Here is a 21,666-nt window from a genome sequence, read left to right on the forward strand (position 1 = left end):
CGTAGCCACCGGCTCTGGGTCGGTGCTGTGCTGCTTATCAGCTCTTCTTGGGTTGCGGGAAGAGGCTGGGCTGGCGTATTGGTATGCGATAATGCGTGGTAGCGTTATCGGAAGGAAAACGGGCGACCTCAATTCTGTCAGCTTCCCAGTGATGTTAAAATATCCCTAGAAGAGAAGGTCCTTTCCTTGCTGACTCGAATGGGGGGTTTGTGTGTTTCTGAAGCGGGGACTTGTTTTTGCCATGCAGGCAAGGAAGTCTTAACTGGAAAATGCTTAAAATGATGTTTCACTCTGGGGGGGGGGGGGGAGGGAGGAAGGGGGGTAAAAAAAAAAAAAGCAAAAGCTTTGTTACCAGAGCAACTGGTACATCTTGTGCTGCTTCATTTCTCTGAAACACAGAGAGAGCCCTCAGCCCTCCCTCCCTCCCCCCAAGAAACCAGCCCACACACACCTACGCGCCAATATGTCGCATTAACTTCGCTGCTTTCTGAATAATATAAGGGAAAGGTGCTTTTCACATCTCAATCCTATAGAACTCAGGTTATGAAAGGTGATTAAAAATGTTCCTGTACTGCCTCCCTTTTTAATCTCTGTTCCCTTCCCCTCCCCTCCGGAGTTAGTGATGGGAAAGGGCAGGGTGAAGGTCAGGAGCATCTGTGAAGTGCCACTTGCCCACTCTCCCTTGCGTTGCTGGGTGCTCTGCTTCTGTAAATACTGCACAGTTTTGCAGGACAGAAAAATATCTGCAATGGCGGGGGGGGGAAGCTACCTCTGAAGATGCTAAGCAAAGTCAATGGCACGCTGCAGAGCATGGGGGACACGTGGTGGGTCTTGCGGCGCTGTTTGTGTGGGTGCCGGGCATGGATAGGGATGGAGGGAGAGCCCTCTCCTAGACTTGTGGGGATTAGAAGATGATCCCTGCAAGCAGCTGCTCTGCAGAGCAAGCACTGCTTCCAGTGCCACCTTCTATTCCGTAGGAGTGACTGGACTGGGAACTCAGACCTGTCTTCTCAGGTCTCCTGTGAGGACACTTAAAGTGGGCCCATTCACTGGTTGGCGGTATGGCCCTGGGATCCGTAGGTTTCATGGTTGTGGACCAGTACTGCTGGATGTGTGGCCGATTCTATGCGAGCGGAGCTGCAGAGCAGCAGGAAGACAAGGATGTGGATGCATGTAGCTATATTTAATACCGAGGTCTGAGAAGACTCACTGCCTAGTTGTCTTCAAGCTCCCCAGGAGAAATTGGTCCATGTGAGTTGTCAGGCTGGTCTGTGCTTGTGCGGCCACTCTTGACGTTCCTCAAAGTCCCTTGACTTTGGTCGGGCTCTCTGGGTCTCCTCATGGTGGTGTACTTGGGCATCCAGCTACCATCTGCATTGCTTAACCTGGGAGATGGGGATGTGGGGAGAGCTGTTTAGGAAATAGCCAGCTTTTCAGAATCGGGGTTATTCCACGTGAAAGCATCAGTCTCCCTTTTGGGAGGTGCAGGTTCTTGGCCTACTGAAGCTTCTGTTGCTCTGCTCCCTGTAATATCTTGCAATAGTGTGTTATAAGCATGTGGTCGAGGCCAACTGGTGAGGTATGGATGCTGTAAGGCTCAGGTGGATTACAAAAAACATTTATTGCTAGAATATACCAATCTAATGGTAACCCTGGGCTGCAGAGCGGCAGATTAGGAGCATCTTGCTCAATGTAAAAGCTGGTACTTGCTGATTTTTGTTGTTGTTGACTTATAGTATTGAAAGAGTATTGGGTTAGTCTAGTGAACTGGAGCCTAATGCAGTGTACAGAAAGCCCAGGGCCAAGTTCCCGCTGTTGCAGACTTTGCTGGTAACCTTCGCTAAATGACTCCTCTCTTCTCCTTCCCCACCCCTATCCCCATAAAATCCGAAACAGGGCAATGCCCGGGCTGGTTTTGGGAGCTGCTTGGTAGTGCCGGCATTGGAAAGCCATCTATGAGGAGGTGGTGTGCCCCATGTCTTTTGTTTGAAAACAAAAGGTTGGGGGTGAGGCCGGTTCCCAGAGGAGCCGTGTCCAGCAGTAGTCAGCCGTTAGTAGGTCAGCTGAGCAAAACAATCTAAAGGAGCACTGAAAAGTAGGTTTTGGAGCTGAGAGGTATTTTGTTCCTCCCGGCTCTGAAGGTGCCACTCTCAGCTAAGGCAGGAGAGGACATTTTGGAAGGTTTAGAGAAGGACATGGGGAAGCAGTAGCCTGTGAACGTTGGTCCAGGCTGTGTATTCGAGGCGTTCATGGTTCCTGGGGGTGTTTGTCTTCAGAGATGTTTCTTGCTTGTCATTTTTTGTATCTTTTCAAATTTTGATGCAGCTTGACTTGCGTCTGAAGACTTGAAGGCGGGCGATGCTTACGGGGAGCTGGTTGGAGCTCTGGATCTTCTCCTGGTTACGCTTTGAAGACTCACTGCAGCGAGAAGTGTGTGTCTCGTGAAATCTGCAGTTTATTCTTAGGTTTACCTGGGAAGCCCTTTACGCTAATTACCTAAAGATGGAAAGTGCCAAGCAAACACAGCCTGCTTCCAAACGTTGTGGGGTTTTTTTCCTCCCCTCGCATAAGAATGGCAGATTGGCATAATTTTTTTTTTTTTTTGTGTTTAGGTCTTTACATTCTTTTGTGTGTTTATGTCTCTAAATTCTTGTGTTCGAATGTGTTTGTGGAAGCATGTGGCTAGGAGCCCAACTCCATCCCCACGTCCCCACCACGCTGCCTTTGTCCCTAAGCCTTCATCCCTTTCAGCTCTTCATGATAGGTGTCTGAAGAGGTGGTCAATTTGGGCTTCAAACCGCACTGCAGTCAGCTGGAGAGGGATGCTAGAGACCTGTGTGTTGATGTTTGTATCCTCAGACTTCTCCCCCCTCAAGATTTTTTGCTCTCCACTGGGGCAGGGCAGTACTTTTAAAGAAGTAGTGTTGGTACACGCTCCTTTTCATGCGTCACCTCAATTTTCCCATCAGAGGTGACATGAAGTCATCCAGGAGACTCCACTGTGGCCTGCAGGTCTTCAAGAGGATGAGAAATCCAGGCGGTGGGTTGGGGCTGGTGGGCTTTCTCTTGCTGTGAATCTGCGCTTGAGTGCAGCGGTTGGACGCAGGGACTGTAGGAACCTCCTGACTTGTTGGCTTGCATCAGTTGGGTGCTTGGGGAGGTTTCACTGAGGACCTCAGGAGCACCCTGGAGTGGGAGGGATGGTGCTCTGCCCCTGTTTTATAGGGGCGCTTGCAACCTGGGGCAGCGAGTTTCCAAAACTAATAGCCTTCTGCGTGTCTCTGGTTTTTGTTTTTAATCCACTGTAAAGCTGAACCTGATGGCAAATGGTACTTGAAGTGACCTGGGTGCGCAGGGAGCAAAGAGGGACAAGGGAAGTAATCCAGCCCCCAATGTGTTTAAAAATGGGAGCTGTGGAGGGGGGAGAGTTGCATAAAGGACAGAACTGGATTTCAGATGTCCGTAGTTAATTTTAAAAAGCTGCCCGCAAGCCCAGCCTGGAAGTTCTGCTGGCTTTGTTAGCTCTCCACGGGCATTAAAGATGAAGCACCTTATCTGGGCAAGACCCATTAGCGCGACACGCTTCTCGCGCTGGAGGTGATGCTTCACCTCGGCTGCAGGGGATGGGCGATGCACCGCGCTCCCGTCTCATCGCATTTTGGTGGATGTTGCCTTAGCTTGATGTCATTTTTTTTATTTTTTTCCAGCTAGTGCGGGGCGGGGATATTTTTTCAGTAAGTCTAGCTATTGAGTTCCAAATAAACAAATGGTGTTAGCTCGTTACAGTTCTACTCCCTCGAGAAATAGTTATTAACAGGGTCAGTGTGAAGAAATGTATTTTATGTTGCATGGTATCTAGATGGAATGAGATCGGGCTTATGCAGTTAAACGGCTACATTAAAAAACCTTTAACTCATGGATGCCTCCTCATTAGTTAAAAGGTGTGATTGGTTCCTCGCAGGGTGGCGTTGTGTTTTCCTTGAAATAACTGCTGGTGCGTGAACTTCAGGGTGGTTCCTCCATGTGGGCAAACAGCCCTGGGGTGTCTGCAGGGATTCCTGGTGGGACCCCGAGGGGATGGGTTGGGATGGGAGCCTCTGCTGCTGGGCCCTCATCCCAACTCCTCCTCCAGAAACCCTGCTGTAATGGCAAGTAGCGGGCAGCGTGCTGGATGGAGGGTTGGAAAGGAAAGCTCGGAGCTTGTTCCGAGGTCTCTCCTTCTCCCTGTCCGTTTATCCGTGGTTTTCCCAGTGAGGGTGGAACAGCCAGGTCGCTGGGCTGGCGGGACTGTGTGCCTGCAGGTGGGTCAGTGTCTTGTGCGGCTGTGCTGGTTTGCATTTAAAAAAATAAGATAATTTACAGGTGGCTTGCTGAGGAGGGATTGAACATGTGAACCTCAGTGACAAAGAAAACAAATTTAAGCAGATTTTATTTATTTTTTTTTTTCTTTCTTTTAAATTCCACATGGCAGATGTGTCCCTGCAGAGCCAGGGCTGGGGCATGGCGGCGGGGAGCAGTACTGCACTTATCTCTGCCGGGAATTGAGCTGGTTTGCTTCTCACTGAGAAGCAGAAAGAAAAGCAAGTCACTGCAGTGGGACGTTCGTGGTAGCAGTCCCATTTCTCATTAATCGCTCAGGTCTCTTCCCACGTTTTCCGACACCTATACGTCCGCGTTCAGTCCTACTGGGTTCTGTATGTCACAGAAAACAACTCTACTGCGTGTAGTGAGGAGTTGAGCCTTCCTCTGTGGTGTGGTCTTCCAAGTGCTGAGCAGCTGGTGGCATCTGTAGGAATCAGCAGCACAGTGTGGCACTCCTGGGCTCCGGCACTGGCATTCCCGGGCTCCAGCACACTGCTGGTGCCAGTACTGAGGTCCAGCGAGCGGAGGGGATGTGTTGGGAGAGACCATCATCTCTCCTGCCAGGGTCTCTGGGGGCAGCCCTGCGATGCAGGCGGAGCCATTTCATGCTTCCAGCTTATTTTTTTTATTTTATTTTAATTTTTTTTCCCTTGCTTTGCATCCCCTTTTGAAAAAATGGGATGTTTCTGCTCTGGCACATCTTGCAGTTGATAAGTCTTTATGCAAATACTTTCCTTGGTGTTGCAATTTGTCCCTGAGCAAAACCATTAGTTGGGAATACGATGCCTCATTAAGTATCTAACTTGAGCATTCCGAAGTCTCCAGCCGACCTCCCCCCTCCCCGCCTGGTACATAAAAACCTCTTTAGAGCTTGAAGCTTCTTACGGACAACACGAAAGGCTGGAAACGCATCTTTATATTTTATGGAAGTAGAAATTCGCATGCAAGCAGCGATCAGGGCTGAGGAAAAACTGCAAATACCACCGGACTTGCCATTAGTCTCTTGTTTCGTTAGAGCAATTATGGTTATAGCCGGAGTGGGCAGCGCTGCTGGTTGCGCGGTGGAAATGCCTTCGTGTTCCTGCGCTTCAGAGATTTTTCTCTTTCACACTTTAATTCAGCAGGTCCAGGATCGAGGCCAAAGCTTTTTCTCCTCTACATAACTAATAGAAAGGCAGCCAATTCAGCAGAATTTCTGTAAATAGCCTGTTCCAGATGAATTGCGAATTGTGTATCCGAATGCCAACAGGGTTAACGCGAGGGGTGGCTTGCAAAAGAAAATGGAAATCTTGTGTCGGAGGAGCAGGCTACTGAAATGTGATGTAAAATTGCACTTTTGGACTTTGCAGAAATAACGTTTGCTGTAGTCATGAAGCCGCCCAAAATGCGGAAAACCAAAGCCTTGATCCCTGCTGCTGAAGGGTGAATCCTCCGGGTTGCACAGAAGATGCTTGGGATCTACTTAAAACCCTATAGCAGCCAAGCAATGAGCTGGTCCCTTGAATGTCTACTGAAAGAGCTCCTCCAGTATTTTTTATATATCTAGATAGATTTATTTTTTTAAAACTTTTTTTTTTTAATTGACAAACAATGGTATTATCCATTGGGATAGCAGAGCTGTGTCAGTCGTGGCGTGGTTCGGGGGACTCTGCCTTTAGCATCTGTGGAGTTGGGGATGCAGGGGCGGGGGGTGGTGGGTACCACAGAGAAGTTGCTTGGCCAGGGGATGGTCCAGGGCATGGCCCCCCCAGCAGTGACCACTGGGGTTCAACCCCCATGGGGACAGTTGGATTCGAGCTCTGCCTCTGTCTAGCCTTTAAGAATGAGCATGGAGGGGGTGGGTTGTTCCTCCCGGGACTGTAAATGGATTTGCGCGCGTGCTGCTGGGCTGGCACGTGTGTTGTGCAGGGCACGCGGGATCCAGGGTACAGCTGGGGCTGCACCTCCAGCTTTGCAGCCTTTTCCTCCGCTATGGCTAAGTTGGAGTTTTCGGTTGGTTTTTCTTTTTTTTTTTTTTTTTTTTTTTTTTGGTTTTTGCATCTGCCGGTATTAGCTGAAACTTGGCACAGTCAAGGAAAATTAGTGCCTTTTCCATGCTGTTCTGCAGCAGACACAGGCTTGCATGCTGAGCGGTGCCAGCAGCCAGAAGGCTCCAGGGAGACCTTAGAGCCCCTTCCAGTCCCTAAAGGGGCTCCAGGAAGGATGGGGAGGGACTCTGGATCAGGGAGGGGAGCCATAGGATGAGGGGGAATGGTTTTAAACTGAAAGAGGGGAGATTTAGATGAGATATTAGGACGAAATTCTTTGCTGTGAGGGTGCTGAGCCCCTGGCCCAGGTTGCCCAGAGAAGCTGTGGCTGCCCCATCCCTGGAGGGGTTCAAGGCCAGGCTGGACGGGGCTTGGAGCAACCTGGGCTGGTGGGAGGTGTCCCTGCCCAGGGCAGGGGGTGGCACTGGATGGTCTTTAAGGTCCCTTCCCACCCAAACCATTCTGGGATTCTAAGGTCATGTAGCAAGGGATGCGGATTAGCCAAAGGGCTGAGGGTAAGAGCACAGTTTTGGGCTAGCCCATGTGATGAAGACAAGCCGCCTTCTTCCAAACCTGTCGCCTTTCTTCTAGAAAACCCCCTAAACCTGTGATACGGTGCTGGGGGTTGTGTTTAGCGGGGACTCCACATGTCACCAGTTGGATTTAAGTACAGGGGGGGAAGAGGCTGGGGGGTGGGCAGGACGACAGCCTGTGAGCCCTGTCCCTCGCGCTGGCTGAGCCCCCGGCAGTGGGATGTGTCCCTGGGGAGGGTCCAGAAGCCCCGGCTGGGCTGGGGGGGCTTCTGCCCTGGGGAGGGGATGTGGCTCCCAGGCTATCTATGGTAGCGTGCGCTTTAGCCTCTCCCGATTAATGCCTTCAGCCCTATTCCTGTACTAGGGAATATCGCTTGGGTCGCGTGAGCTCAGGGATGAGTTGTTGCAGGGAGAAATCCAACGATGGGCAAGAGCAAATGCTCTTGAAAGCTCAAGCATACACTCCAAGCATGGTTTTGGGGTTGGTTTTTTTTGTTGGGTTTTTTTTTTTTTTGTTCGTTTATTAGTGACCATTCACAACCTATTTGGGAAGGCACTTGAGAAGAAATAAGCTAATTGCATAATTTAATAGACGATGTGAGCATAACGGTCTAAGCACACCGGCAGTGTGGAGGAGCTGGGGCTGGAGAACGTGACTTGTCTTGCACGGGAGAGATTAATCACGTCGGCTCCCGGGAGACAGGTCCGCTGGAAAGGTGGTTGTGTTGGATGCACTGTTTGTGCCGTTAAAATTAGGCTGTGTACGAGAACTAATAAAAGCCAAAGAAAAGATTTCTAGCAGAAGGGATTGAAAACTTGAAAGCATTTTAATTCAAAATTAGAAAAATGAGAACAGTTATGGGCAAGGGGAGTGTATTAATAAAGGAAAATGAGTATTTGTTGTGAGTATTGCTGGTGTGAAATGAGATAATTTAAGAGAAATGCTCTAAGTGCCTTTTGTCACAGTTAATGCCTTTTGTTAGATTTCCAAGCAAAATGGAGCCTGCGACGTTCAATTTCAGGGTTCTGAGATGATCGAAATACCGTGGGGCAGTCTGATCATCTCATACTTTACTGGAATGAGGTCATCAATAACTTTTGCCTGGGTGTGATTTACACAGTTGTCAGTGTCTGAATTGCCGTAATATGTCTCTGCCTGGGAAAAATGCTGCATTTGGAGGAAAAAAAAAAAAAAAACCAAACCCAAACCACTAAAGCAGGAGCTCTCTGGGTAGCTGGTTCACTGCTAATAATGGATACAGAAAAGTGATTACTTGTGATCCATTCAAATAGAAAGGCTCAGCCTCTAAAGCTGGAGGCATGGAAGCTGTTACAAGGTCAAGCGGTGTCCTTTCAGGAGAAATAGGTGGTGAATACTGTCAGCTGCAGATAACACATCTGCAACATCATGAAAAGTACATCTGAAATTAAGATTAAAGGTGCTTTGCACTCATAAAGGCGGGGGGGGTGCTTGGGTTGGTGCGGGAAGAGGAGATAGAGGTGAAATCAGAAAAAAGAGGATTAGCTTTTGGTGGGTGACAGGCGGTAGCTCCGGCCAGGGAGAGATTTAAGCAGCAAAAGTGCTCAGTAACCTGGGGAATTATCGGAGTTTTCTGCAGCTGCTTCCAACTGGTGGTCTTCAATGGCTCCAAACTGCTCGTGTTTGAGCCTCTCTCGCACCCCGCGCCTGCGTGTGTACATGCCCATGCAAAATCTCTTCTGTGACAGGCTGGGAATCCAAAAACCAGAGGCCCTGGTCATCTACCCTCGCAGAAGGCTCTAATTTTAGATGCCCTAGTTTACGTGGAGGCAAAAAAGGGACCTGACCTTCAGCGATGCTGGTAGACCTCTTTCTTTTGCTGACATACCCTGCGGGTCAGGGCACTGAGAGCTTCTGAAAATGAAGTCCTCATGTCTTGGCAGACGTTTTCAAGTTTCTGCTTTGGTAAATTGGGCCGGGAAGCTTTGCTGAAGGTCCTGCAAGAGAAACTGGATCTCTTGACTGGTGGATATGAGCCAAAACGAGAATTTCTTAATATGTTGAAGAGGGCGGTGCTGCCAGTTTTGTCAGTCCCACCATGCTGAGAAACCCAGTTTGTGAAAATAGGGTTTGGCTACAGCCGCCCTGAGGAGAAGGCCTTGACCCTTTATCAGCATGGCAGTGGCTTCACAGGTGGGAAGCTTGAATTCGTGATCCCGAAGGAAAAAGCCTCCCTGAAGCAGAGCGAGCAAAGGTCCAAGGGGTCTAATGTGCTTTTCCTCCACCTTGGGAAAATAGCACAGCCAAACAAAACTTGCGGGTTTTTCATTCAAATCGGACCCTTCCATGCAAATCTCATTCTTGCAAAAGCTTCTGAAATGTTTGGGGTTCATTCCGAAGTGGAAGAAAAATATATTTGCAAATCTCAAGCACTTTGGGGAACCGGTGGAGGTGTCCTGGGGTCAGCGGTACCCAGGACTGCGCGTCGGCTTGCTTCTTCTGTGGCCAGATGCTTGCTGACACCCAGTACGTCAGGTCCGTAAATACCTGAGCATGTGGGAGACTTTACTGGTGTCTGGTCCACAGCTGACCTTTCATTTTGCTGGCAGAAAATGAAGATTAACCTTGAGATCAGCAGACTACAGCGGAGATTGCACACCCGTGCTGCTGGATAAAAATAGACAGAGAAACTGGAAGGGGGGACTATCGTATCTGTTAAAGATCGTCTATGTGCTATTAATGTGTTGGTGACCAGGCCTCATCCTGAGCTTGTGGAAGCTTTACCTCCATAAGAACGTTGTGTATGAGCTATAACGACCTCCCAGGTACGTGTCCTTCTTGTACGTACGTGGACCTTGCCTTCTCCAGTTTCTCATCTGCCCAAACTGGCCTTATCAAAGGAACGTAGTGTTTAATCTAAGGCAAGCATTGGAAGAATAAGCTACTATGGTTTTCGGTAGTCTGGTACAAAATTCCTCCTGCATTTCTTGGCGCTCAGTTATTAATGAGGCGTTTGTTCTGTTTGCTTAAACCTCCCAGCAGCTTGCACATGTGCGCTATGCAAATTATTTGTGGTCTGGTTAAATACTGTTTTTCTAGGAAAGGGAATAACTGAAATTAGTAGAGGAAAAATAAGTAACGTTAACCCTCTGTGGGTTGTTCCCTCGTTAATTATTTTGGTTATTTGGCTCTTGCGATGGAACTGAGCGTGCTGCTGTCGTTAACAGCGATTCGGGACCTCTGCTTGAATAGTCACGTACTGAGTGCTTGCTTTGGGTGGCAGTGGTCCAGAAAACTGCCAGCATCCTAATTAACACACTTTTTCAATGGACAATATTAATATTCATACTGTTATACTGTAAAACGAGTAATTTGAATAGACAGAATGTCTTGCACTCTCTTGATCTCTTGTGGTTTAACCTACAAAAGGCCATTGGCACTCATTCTTTCAGGCCTTAATGGGTGCAAAGGCTTCTAATACAATGGCGTGGAGCAGAAGTACCTTAAAAAGTGTAGCAAATATAACGCATCCGATAAGGGTGTTAATATTTTGCTAGAGCGGCGAAGGAAAATGTGAAGGGAAATGTTTGTAATAGATGAGCACCTCCGAATGACGGCGGAGTAAGGCAGCTCTCGGGAGGGACTGGTCCCTCAACATCCATCTAAATGATGTCAGCCCGGCAGCGGTGATGCAGAAGTCCCCCAGCTGAGCCGGAGCGGAGAGGAAAATAGTACTGAAAGCGAGAAAGCAAATATATGTCTGACTGGGAAACAAAAGACTTGGAAGGTTGGTTGTGTTTTATTGATGCCCACCATTAGGGGCTACCACAAGATATACTACTGATTCTAGCGAAAGGAATGAAAGTACGGGAAATAACTGTGAAAGAAAAGCGATTCATTCGGGGGGAAAAAGCAAAGGTGCAACTGAAGCAGAAAGCGCTGTATTTAGCAAGTAGGTTAAGAGGTGTGAGGGTTGCATGATATGTTTGGGTAGGCACCGACTCATTTGCTAAAGTATCCAGATTACTCCGTTCACCTGAGATATGTCCTGTATGTGCATGACCCATCTTATGTCGCGCGCCCTCCTCCTCTCCCAAGGTCTGGTTGACCCTGAGTCCTCGAGGAAGGAGGGTCATTATTGAGGGGAAGCTGCTGCTGGAAAAAAAAAATGAGTCTCAGCACATCTTCTCTTCAACGTTCAGTATGGAGTAGGCTGTTAGCTGGAGGCAATGAGCTTTCCAGGTGCTCCATCCTCTAAAGAACCTTTGCTGGTGCAGGTAGTGCAAAGGAAGGAGGTCCTTTCGGTAGCTGCAGATTTGGCTGTGGTCCCTGCAGGGCTTGAGATCCTACAGAGGTGTTGGTCTGTCTTCAGCAGTGGAGGAGAAAGCCCACTTGAGTGCAGAACTGATGCCAACAAATTGTATTTTGACTGGCTGGGCGTAGGAGCGAGATCGCACTTAACAGACTCGGCGGATGCTTTGAGGAATTGATAAAAGGGAGCTGAGGGAGAGGGCAGCTGTGGACACAGATTACCTGGACCCAGGATGGTTTCTGGTGGTGTCACACACAATCTGTGCATTCGCAGGGCCTGGCACCGGCTGCAGTCTCTTACGGCGGATGCAAACACGCCTTAGATCTCAACAAGCAGAAGGCATCTGTGAAGAGCAGCATTTTTCTAAAGGGGAAGGGGACTGTGTAGTGCTACGGGGTTCACTGTTTAAAAGTGATTTAGCTCACTTCATATGTGGGTGGCTTTGACTTCTGGATGAAAGCTTAACCATGGAAACTGTAGCTGCCAGTCTGAGCAGCAAACCTCTTTCTGCAGAGCCTGGCCTGACTCTGTTCTCCTGGTGGCACCTTTGTCTCCGTGTCTGCGGCCTGTACAGGCTGTCGGAATGGGGACAAGCCTCTTTTTCTGAAGGTAACTCATCAACCCCTCTGCCAGCAGCCGAGATGGGGAGACAAGACTGAATTGCCCAGTTGCCTTTCGATGCTACCTGTCAGCTGGTGGTAAGACCTAAAGCATTTGTGTGCGTCTGCCTAGGCTGTGCCCATCAGATATTCAAAGATGGGTGGCATCAGCTCTTTTTAAGTATCTTCAAATACCTCTTTTTATAGTGCATTCACAATGAACGCTTACCGTGGTGCCCATCCATGAGCTCTTTCCATAAGCTGGGACATGGTGGGTCCTATGCAAACGCTGAACATGGATGATGTACACAACTTTACCCTTTCAAACCCTGGCACGTTTGTGGATCCAACCGCAGCACCGATGGCCATGTTAGCTGTCACTTGGTCCACCATGTCCTTGCTGGAGCACGTTGCCAGCTTGCATCTTCATCAAATGTTGTCCTGAGAAATGGTCTGATAGTAGAAAGATTTGCGCTGGGCTATGGTACTTTGAATCTCTTCCCATCAACTTCTGGGTTGGCACGTTGCCATAGGTGTGCCACAGCGGGGGCGCTTAGGCTTTCTGGCTCTCTGAACTTGGTTTAATATTTAAAAAAAAAAATAATAAATCTGTAATAATTAAGGTGAAAGGAGAAGAAAAAGAATGTCTTCAACCTGTGACAGAGGTTACTTGAGTCCCTGCACAAAGGAACCCCGTGGCAAGATTGGAGACATCCCGTTAGCCGGGAGCTAATGGAAAAATTTGAGGCTTTTAGAGCCTGAGTCAGTGTCGTGAATCGAACGCTGAAAAACCTGCTTTGTTATTGCAGCTTTAAGAGAACTAGCAAATCTCCTTCAAGGCGTTGCTGTGATTGAATGAGTGGAAAATAAAAGTCCACATCCCACCTGCTTCCCGGCTGGGGCTGGGGCTGGCAGGCTCTCCGCACCTCCCTCCCTTCGGCAGGAGGTATTTTGGCTAGCAGCGAAACAGCCAGTGAGTCAAAAAAAGGAGGGGGGGGGGGGTGGAACCACAACAAAGAATGGAGAGAGGAATAATAATATTAAAAAAAAAAAAAATACTGCTGAAGCCTGTTGGAAGGGGAGGGCAGCGAGTGGTGCAGAGCTGTGACTCACAGGCAGCTCCGCTCCCGACGCGTGCCGAGCCAAGCCAACGCAATACTGCAGCATCTCCGCTGGCCGCCTTGTCAGCTTCATCCCGTCCCCTCCATCCCTCCTCCGTTCTCGTTTCCAGCCCCCTCTGTCTCCTGCCGGGATGCCCGGCTCAGCCCCTGCCTCCCCACCGAGGCTGCCCTTCGGGGAGCGGTGAGATCGAGGAATGGTAATTGCGGCGCCGGAGGGCGATGCCCGGTGCTGGGCGACTCCGGTCCCCTCCCGCTGGGTCCATGCCCACGAAAAGCTGAGCTCCCTCCCCTGCTCCTTCCATCTGCCCCTCTCTCTGCTGCCAGAGTTCATAGAAGTACCGAAATCTTATTTTCTTGCCGACGCTTGCTGTCCTTAGGCGTCCTCCTCTTGGGAAGCGCTTTCGTTTTAATCGATTGGGTTTTTTTTGGAGCTTTTGGGAAAAAATCCCGAAGAAGGCCTTAAAATAGAGAAATCACGTAGGTTTAAATATTTTTTTTTTTTTTTGAGGAAGACTGGGAAACTATTCCACAGCCTGCTCCGTGACCTTTTCATGTCTCCTAGGAGGCCGACAGCAACTTCTTTTTGAATAATCCCCCAATGGCATTCAAAAATATGAAAAACAGTCATTTGTATAGCTGCGTATTTTGCTTCGAGGTGACAGAAGGAAGTTAAGTCTTAAATGTACCAACTGTTGGCAAGGCAGGGCTGTTGCCAGGCGGGTATTTGTGGCCCTCAGAACACCAAGGCACAGGGCATGATTTTTTATTTTTATTTAATCTCCCTTCTGAGAAGGCTGGGGTTAGCCAGGCCAGGCTTAAAGGTCAGTCTCAGGCTCCGCCTAAAAGCTCGCATGACACTTTATTTAGGTTTTTTATTTAGTTGTTTTCTTTTTTTTTTTATTGCTTCATTCTCTAGGCTCAATCCAGATATTTTCCCCCTTCTTGCAGGAGGGACGTTTTCTCCCAGATCCTTTTTTTGGTGACGGGGGAGGGAAACTTTTCTAACCCAAAATACTCAAACGATAGTTTCCTGGTACAAAAACTTAACTTCTTTTTCTTGTTTTCTTTCTTTCTTTTTTTTTTTTTTTTTCCTTGTCCCCAAATGTGTATATAATGCAATACTCGTCAGGGAAACATGCACTGTTTTTGAGCGTTGATTCCCGTTCTGGGGTTGTGCTTTGTTTTTAACGTCTCTCTGCAGCGGGAGCTGCTGCTTTTCCAGCTAGCTCTCCTCTCTCCATGTGGAGACAGCGCATGGGAGGTTTTCCACGGCTCCCCTTTCTCAGCCAAACGCCCGTTCCTGGCCTGAGGTTAAGCATCTCTGCTCCTCCAGGAACGCGGGAGCGCCCTTTGCGGGAGCAGCTCATTGCCGGCGGCTGCGGAGGTGAACCCTTTATTTTATAATTACTATTATTCCGGCAGATTCTTCTGAAGGGCCTGTAACCCATCTCGGTGACTTTGGTGAGCGGTGGCTCGCTCCAGCCTCGGCTGCAGAGCCGCGTTCACAGCCTTTGTCAAAATACTGGTTCTTGCTAATTTTGTGTAATTTTTTTGAAGCGGGGACTTGAGCAGCCAGTGCAAACTGCAGCCGAGGATTCCATGTGTTCATCCATCCTTCTCTTCCCCGTGGGATCCCGGGCAGCGCGGGGAATAGGGATACTACTCGGGAATAGCTACCCTGATGTCAGGGTTGGCCCGTGAAAAAAGTCGAAACACGTATTATTTTGAACAGAATGAGGTACCTGCTTGCAAAGCAAAGACATTCTGTTGGTTCATTTGAGCTTCCCGCAGGTTCACCGGTTTTTGGGCTTTGTAGAGGCGAGGCACCCAGCTTTGCTTGGTGTTGCGGTAAGGAAAGGAGATCACCTCCACGGTTACTTAACGACGACTGGCTCAGTCTCATCCCTTCAGTTCCTAAATGCAGTTATTCACATGCTCAGCCCGAGCATATGAATGGTTCTTTTTAAATCAAACCGGGCTGCTTGGGTGTCTAAGGGTGAATACTGGGGAAGTGTTTTGTGCCTACGAGCCTGATCTAAGTTGACTGTGCTCCCTTTTGTTTTACTGGCCCTCACGTGGTCAGGAGATAAAATGATATGATGTTTTTTCTGCCATGAGACTGCATGGGTATATAAGCCAGGGAGGGGCAGGTGTAGATGCACCACAAAGAAGAAAGCCTTCTCCTTTGGCGGCGGAGGAGGAGGAGGAGACCCTGCAAACGGCCCTGCTGCGGCGCAGGGATGCTCGAGTCAAAATGGGAAATTACTTTCTGCGCCATTTTATCTTAAGTTCTAGTCCCAGTTACTGCTCCAGGACTCGTTGAGACTGACCAAGAATTAAGAGCCAGCGGATTATTTCAAATTCCTCCTTTTTTCTTGGGAGACGGGAAGACATCATCCTTGGGAGACATCATCTTTCCATTCGGAAGCAGCATCTACATTCGTATCCATTTTTCCCCTGGCTGCTGAGAGGTTTGTGCCGAGGGGACTTTTTTGGAGAATGCCTCTGACAGAAATGTGTTTTCTCATCCCTTGAAGCTCAAAGCCATAAAGAAAAGAATGACTTTAATGAACAGACCTTGCCGAATCACCACCTTGAAGCTCTAGCCGCTCATGTGAATCAAAACCTGCCGAAAGTAGGTCATATAGTAAAAATGAATTAGGTTTACTTCACATTTTATTGACTCTGTCAGTTTTTCATTCATGGAGGCTTATAGTTAGGAATGTATCTTGTCTTTTTAATGCTAGGCTGAGGTAAAAGGGGAAAATACTGTTCTTTATTCCCTTCCTTTTAGCTTGTGTCTTTGGGGTGGTCAAGTATATGATGGATGTGCTTTCTCTTTTCCCTGTTTATTTATTCTTTATTTATTCTCCTGCGCTGAAGAACTGCTTAAGATGATCAAACTCCCAGGGTACATTCACAAGTGGGAATTCAGCCTGATCCCAACAGTTTGTCCAACACCTAAATTCCTCTTAAAACTTCCCTGAAGGGTTGAAGTGGTAGGTGTGGTGTCTGTCTGCAGGCAGGTGGATGACCCAGCATCTCCTTCTCTGAAGCTCTGCTGAACCAGGGAACCATCCATGGACCAAGGATGTTTGGGGTCTCCAACCCTATCTATCTTGTCGTAATGTTCATAGAATCATCGAATGGCCTAGGTTGGAAGGGACCTTTCAGATCATCTAGTCCAACTTGACAAAAACCGTCACTAATCTAAACTATATCTCTAAGCACCATGTCTACCCATCTTTTAAATACCTCCAGGGATGGTGCCTCAGCCTCTTCCCTGGGCAGCCTGTTCCAGCGCTTGATAACCCTTCCAGTGTAAAAATGTTTCCTAATATCCATCCTAAACCTCCCCTGGTGCAACTTGAGGCTGTTTTCTCCTATCACCTGTTACCTGGGAGAAGAGACCGACCCCCCCTGGCTACCCACTCCTTTCAGGGAGCTGTAGAGAGCGAGAAGGTCTCCCCTCAGCCTCCCCTTCTCCAGGCTGAACACCCCCATCTCCCTCAGCCGCTCCTCACAGGACTTGTGCTCCAGACCCCTCACCAGCTCTGTTGCCCTTCTCTGGACACGCTTCAGCACCTCCATGTCTTTTTTGTGGTGAGGGGCCCAAAACCGGACACAGCCCTCGAGGTGGGGCCTCATGAATGTTGAGAAGATCTGGGCGACTGCACCGAGGTGGGCTGTGGGGGCCATTCACCGGTCCAGAGGGTGCCTAGTTTTTTCCAAAAGGAAGATTTTTCTTCTTGCCCCTCATTTATGGGATTCACTTGAATTATCAGGGAGGAAGCACAAATTAAAATCACTGTAGATGCTTGTTTTATAGAGCTGCAGGTTGGACTCTGCCATGTTTGTGAAGGTTTTATCACCAATGCAACAGCCTGTTGCAATGCCGGGAGTTAACCTGGAGTTTTTAATTCATTTTTGGGTTGCATCTAGTAAGCTATCACTAATTTAGCCCCTGTTCGTTTGTTTTGGCAGTGTGGGGCTGCAGCAGCAGCATGACGCTTCCCGGAAATCTCAGTGGGTGGGTTTGGGGGGGGAGTTGGTGGTTTCAGGCACTGAATAGCTGAGTATTTGGGAATGTGAGGAGCAACACTGTAGTAATTTTGCTAAATATGGGACTTTTAAGACCAATCTGTCTGGGTTTTGGATTGAATGCTGTCACTGTCCCCGTACTGTTGATGGGACAAACCTGGCTCGTGCAGGAGGTGTGTGGTTGGGGGGTTTCAGGTGACCTCCCTGTCCTTGGCTTCATAGCTGCGTGATCAGAGGAATTATCTTTTATTTGTAATGTTAAATGGAAGTCAGCGTGGCTGGCTTACAGCAGAGCAGACCAAGGCCAGTGGGTAATGTGGGTGGGCCAACCATGTCCAAGTGTGACTGTGGGACTCCCAAGTGGGTCACTGTAGCTCACTTAGATGAATTCAGAAGGACTTCCTAGGAGGCCAGTTGGCAGGATACGTACATAAAATGGCAAATAGAATGGCAAATAAATCCTGGAAACATCTAGATCTGGCGTTTCTAAATGATCCAGCACCGACCCCTGGCTTTCCAAAACCACATTCCCCCAGCAGTGCATGGAGAAGGGAGGGACAGGAGTCAGGCTGGAAAAGGGAGGATGCAGTGGAGAGGATTTTCAGCATCAATGCACCAGAGCCATGACTACTGAGCTTTGTTAGTGTACTACAGGTCAAGTACTTTACTTGTACTTGGGATGAACTGGTCCGATTCTTCCTCAAACAGCCCAGCTGGTCCAGTCCCTGTCCTTATTGCCATGGGATAAGGCGTGACTGGGTGGGAACGCTCATGGACCAAGGCAGGAGGTCTGGTGAGGCTCTTCAGTGGAAGGTACTTAAAATAGGGGTGCCTTCAGGATGTGCTGAGAGAGGGAGTGAAAACCACAGCACAGTAACTAATTCTTCAGGAGACATGGTCGTTGTTTGAGATGACGTGCAATACATCTTGGAGAACATGAGAGATGGGTTTGAATGGCCAAGGCTGGTGCTGGATGAGGGGCAGCAAGGACAACTCTGCACTTGGTATCTGGCAGGGCTTGGGTCTGGTTATGCCGATCATTTTTATCCTTTTTTGGAAGGTTGGAATTCATTGCCACATTTTGAGGATGATGATGACGACGGAGGGCTTTAATGGCGTGGTGGATGTTGTAGCCCTGAGATGCTGTAGTGGAGATGAGGTGAGGTAGGTCTCAGCCTCCAGTGCTGGTGTGGTGACAGTGTGCCTCCTGGGCTTTTTAACTGAGAATTAAATGCACTAATTAGGATTTGGGAGTGTAAACAAGGGGGTGCAGCTCCATGAGTTTGTTTGACCATTGGGTTACAGCTTGCAGCAGCTTCTTTTGATGTTACTTACTGCGTAAAGGATGTAAGGGTGTTTTTCTGGTGGGAAAGGAATAAAGGATGTAAGGGTGTTTTTCTGGTGGGAAAGGAATAAAAGGGAAGAGTAGGCCAGACGTTCCCCTGCCATAAGGAAGGGCGGTTGCGCTGGGTAGCGCTTGTTTGCCATCCTGTGGCTGGGGAGCTCAGAGTTTAAAAACATGAAGGTGTGAGGGCTCTCCAGCAGCTGGGCTCCCTCCTTGTCAAATAGTTTTCTGGTTTTGTGAAATCCTGGACTTTGGGGTGGTCCGGCCTTCCTTGTCATCTGGCAGATGATGGACTCCACCCGTTAATTTCTGCGGCGTGGACACAGCTGCAGGTTGGACGCCTTGTTCAGACCAAACTTTTAATTTTTGGTGTAAAGCCTTCAAGCATCAGTGGTTCCACCGCTCCTTCACCAGTCCCTGCTGGTGATCCCTGAGTAATCCCTAATTACTCTCCCTTAAAAATCATGTGCTTTATTTCCCATTAGACTTTGCCTGTCTTCAGTTTGTAGGCGTTGGACCTCGCGGTCTTTGTCTGCCGTGTTCTGCTTCTCTCTCGTATTGTGGTGTCTCTTGAAGTTTCTGCTGGAGTTAAACAATCTGGTCTCAGCTTTAGCGAGAAACTGGGAGGAAGAGGATGGAGAGAAGGCAGAAACGTCGCAGAGATGGGATTCCCATGGCTTCGTGCGTGTGGTATTCTTCATTTAAAAGATGTTTTTTGAGGGAGACATGTAATAACACACAGAACTGAGATTTTTATGTTAAGGTTAGGATTTCTGTCGTAGCTAATGGCAAAACTGGGAATGAGGGCAGCTTCTCTAACGATTGATGACTTTTTTTTTTCCCCTGCCTTCCTATCTCTTCTGCCTGCTGTAGATGGTACATACTTTAAGGGAATGAAAAATCCCCACTGATAAATTAGGATTTGTTTTGCAGCCTTCTCGCTGCTAACTGCTTTGATCTCCGCTGAAGACCTTTATCCAATGACAGAATATAAATCTTTTCTACCTGTGGTTTCATAGTTTAAAGAAATAATGCCAGAAACTGTCTGGGTAGGAGGAGAGAGTCCCCACTGGTAGCCCTGTACCAGGCTGCCTGGGGAGGGCACAGCAGAGCGTACAAGTAGCCTCTGTCCTTTTAATTACTGCTGGAGAATCCACGCATTACCTAAAAATCACAGCTTGAAAAAATTAAACTACTTAATCTTGCATAATACAATGTGACATACAAACGAAGGCCTGTATGTAAACCACCATTCTACTCCAGAAGAGACCTTCATTGAGTATTGCGTGAATAATAAATCTTTCATTTTCTCGAAGAAGCAGTAATTACAGAATCTTCAGCTGCGATGGGTATCTCCTGCTGACAATAAATGTCTGTCCTTCAGCATGTCATCAGTATCTCGGTGATGGATGCTGGTGTGGACTGTACTGTAGAGATAATATAAAATACTGTCTGTAGTATGTACTGGCAACCCTTTTTTTTTTTTTTTAAAAGCCTTGCGAGTACAGATTGGGATGGTGCTCTGTGTATCCAGGAACACGTCCTGTTTGTCACACTTTCTTTTTTTTAACGTTTCCAAGATATTTTTGCTGTCTGGCTCTTGGTTACTAGCAAGGAGCTCCAAGGAGATAAGCTCTGCTCTTGTGTAGGTAGGCAGCTGCCTCAGCGCTCGCGGAAGAGGGATGACCTCTTTTGCTGCTTCGCCAGCAAAATCAAAGTGGAAAACCAAGCGGATCGATGGGAGCCGTAATCCAGCGTGGAAGCGGGTGGTGGAGAAGCACGGGCAGCTCGGAGGCTGCTGCTGTGGGTGCAGCTCCAGCACCCGGACCAGTCGAGGTCATGTTTGACTGCCGTTCCCTTTCAGGCCTGATGGGCACCGACTGTCCTACAGTGGGGATTGGTACGTGTAGCAGATGAGGAGATCAAAAAGGAATCGTCTTCAATATACGTCTTCATTAGGGCTAACAAGGACCTTGCTGGAAGGCAAACGTGAAGTTTCTCTGGCACAGGACCTACAGCTGGCAGCTTCAGCTCTGCTGCCCAGGCCATCCCCGGGGATGATGGCTCTGCCGCATGTTGACATGTATTTGGTCACTGGTTACAAGACGTCTTGACTCTAGATATCGTGGACCTGGCAGGACAACTGAGTGTACCTGGAAGCAGAGAAGTGTCAGGGAGTCAGCGCAGTGTGACTGTCTCTCTAGTAACAGCTGAGAGATGAACTTCTGGACATTCTGTGGAAGGGCTTCTGTTGCTGGGTGTCTGCAATTGTAACACACAATCGGGGATGTTTGGTGTTTTTTTTTTAATCACTTGGTGTCCGGGCAGCGAGCTGTGCTGGGCACTAAGGAGGGTCTTCTCCCTCTCCCCTTGAGAGACAGGAGTCCTCCCATGACGATGGTTGGTGCTTCCAAAAGTTGTCTTCAGGGTTAGTTCCTGATAGAGACCATTGGGAGGAGCTGGTCTTGAGCAGAAACAGAAAAATAATTGTCACAAGGTCCAGAAGAAAAAGGGAGTGTTGCCGAAACCTTGCAAAGAGCAGGTTTTAAAAATACACTCCTCAGCATGAGCTTGTTGACCACCATGCTTCAGCCCTGCTTCCAAACCATCTACATACACCAAGGGCTCCCTAGCTTTGAAACTCGATTCCTTTTTTTTTGGAAGGGAAAAAAAACCAAAAGAATATTTCTGGATGCGGAATGCTTCCGATCTTTAACTCCTAAATGTGCATGGCTTTGAAATGAACATAAAACTGGAAAGGACATATAGAGAACGTCAACTCTCAGATACTCTTCCTAGGAAGCAGCAGTAAGTCCCTCTTGGATGCTCAGCCAGGTACCCTGACGAAGAGGGGCCTCTGCAGTGGCGTTGTTTCGGCTGGGCGGATGGGGGCCAGCCTCGGTGACTGCCTGAGCTGGACTCGGGATTTGACGCCGAGAAAGATAAAAGGATAAAGGAATGGAGCTAGATGGACTCCGGATCTATTTTTAATGCTCAGGCTGGTTCTTGAGAAAATATTTCTTGGCAAGAATTGCAACCGTATTAAATGGCTACGGATCTGAATTTATGGACAATTCTGAGATATTTTTATTGTATGTGGTTTTTTTTTCTCCTGGGTTAACATTTTAATCCCACGGGAGTTTGGTGGCAGCAGAGAGGCTCTGCCTCTGTTTTGGAGAAGGCTCAGGTAGATCTGATTTGCTTGTAGTGTCGTTAATTACAGAGCCTCTTTGCATCGCCGAGAGCTGAGAGCGGATCGGGGTCAGGGTATCAGGTTGTTGCCTGCTTTGGCTGTCACGGCGCAGCGGAGACTTTTTCCATGGCGGGTTCACGTGCTTGAGACTTG

At 48.4% G+C, this 21,666-nt stretch overlaps 1 protein-coding gene across 7 annotated transcripts in view; it reads left to right on the plus strand.

Annotated features, from left to right (window-relative positions):
• The window catches only part of TNIK (TRAF2 and NCK interacting kinase), a 171,627-nt gene that overhangs the window by 36,407 nt on the left and 113,554 nt on the right, over positions 1-21,666 (plus strand). The window contains exon 1 of one of the 7 annotated variants that reach the window (XM_054205385.1): positions 9,529-9,727. The exons of the other annotated variants lie outside the window; for them this stretch is intronic. The gene's annotated coding sequence lies outside the window, so the exon portion shown is untranslated. Of the gene's footprint in view, positions 1-9,528; positions 9,728-21,666 lie in introns of those variants that run through there. 7 annotated transcript variants of the gene reach the window in all.

This window comes from Rissa tridactyla, chromosome 6 (genome assembly GCF_028500815.1).
Source record: "Rissa tridactyla isolate bRisTri1 chromosome 6, bRisTri1.patW.cur.20221130, whole genome shotgun sequence".
Taxonomy (NCBI): Eukaryota; Metazoa; Chordata; class Aves; order Charadriiformes; family Laridae; genus Rissa; species Rissa tridactyla.